Raw genomic sequence first — 1,456 nt, 5'->3', positions numbered from 1 at the left:
AGTGAATAGTCATGTTTTCAGTTGGTGCTAGAATGAGAGCTATGTTGGTTCCAATATGGCATCCAAGAGGAGGGCATTCCATAACTTGAGGTGACATAGCTGAGAAGAACTCTCCATGTCCTTCACGTCATAATGTTTGAACTGATGGGATGTAGAAGAGCCTCTTCAGCAAATCTCAGTGCTTGTATCTTCTTGTTTGGTTGTAAGCTGCTCTGAGTCCTTCTGGGGAGATGGGAGAGGGTATAAATAATAATAATAATAATAATAATAATAATAATAATAATAATAATAATAGCAGGTGCATGTGGTTCTTCAAGTGCTGAGATTCAAAACCACTTATTTTAATGTCACTGCAATTGCTTTGAATTCAGATGGGAAGAGCATTGACAATCAGTGCAATTTCATTAAAACCAGTGTTGCACATTCTTTGCTCAGGTCAGCAACCATTGAATTTCTGAGACATCTTCAAAAGCAGACTCACATATAGTATATGATATGATGGTAATTTAATTGGAGTAGTAGCATGTGGCTAAGGTATCATTGTTAAGGAAACACAGATTATTTGACAATGACCCCAAGCACTCCTTGCCATGGGACTATCATTTTTTTATCAGTTTTTTTCAACAACAAAGATGGATTTGAGAGTATTCTTCTTCAGTGGCAATGCACTCCAAGGCAGGCATTACCCAGTTCTAAGACCTGAGAGAACTACCAATCTGCAGAGCCTCATTTTCAGTTTATTCATCTCCTCCAGCCCATTACAGCATCAAGGTGTTGGTCTTACTCCTGCACAACCTCAGTCAACTCCAAAAATAGAAAAAATTCCACATTATTGATAATTCAATACTGTTCTCTCATATAGAGTTTCTTGAGGCTATAGTACTGGATGCATCAAGCTGTGGCACATGAGAGTTGGCATATAGTGTGACCCTTTCCCTGCTAGGAGAGTTTCTTTCATGCCAAAGTTCTCATTAGTTTGAATAGTTAAGATGTGATTATCCATAAACCTAACAGGGTCCTAAATATCTGGATCTTAGTAATGCTCCACATAAGGCAAATAAATAATTTCTATTTTATGTAATCTTGTTATTAATTATATTTGTTCAATTCTACTTGGTTTTGTTATCTGATCTGTTAATTGTAATACATTTATTATTATTATTATTATTATTATTATTATTATTATTATTATTATTATTATTGGATACCCCAAGAGATGAATTGTGCTGGATTTCTACAAGAAATCTTTGAAGGCACCTGGCTTCCAATATCTGGTTCTGACAAATCATTGTTAACCAAGCATTTGAGCCTGGTCAGCTCTGTGGTTTTGTGTATCTTTGAAATTGCAGAAAGTAGAATAATGGGGTAAAGAAGTGACAGACAAATTGTGTTTTCCTTCTTGCCTGGGATGTTAAATGTACTTGGCCCACAATCGGCGGTCGACCACTTACATTCA

Source organism: Anolis sagrei, chromosome 1, assembly GCF_037176765.1.
Source record: "Anolis sagrei isolate rAnoSag1 chromosome 1, rAnoSag1.mat, whole genome shotgun sequence".
NCBI lineage: Eukaryota > Metazoa > Chordata > Lepidosauria > Squamata > Dactyloidae > Anolis > Anolis sagrei.
Note: the sequence above shows the minus strand (reverse complement) of the source record.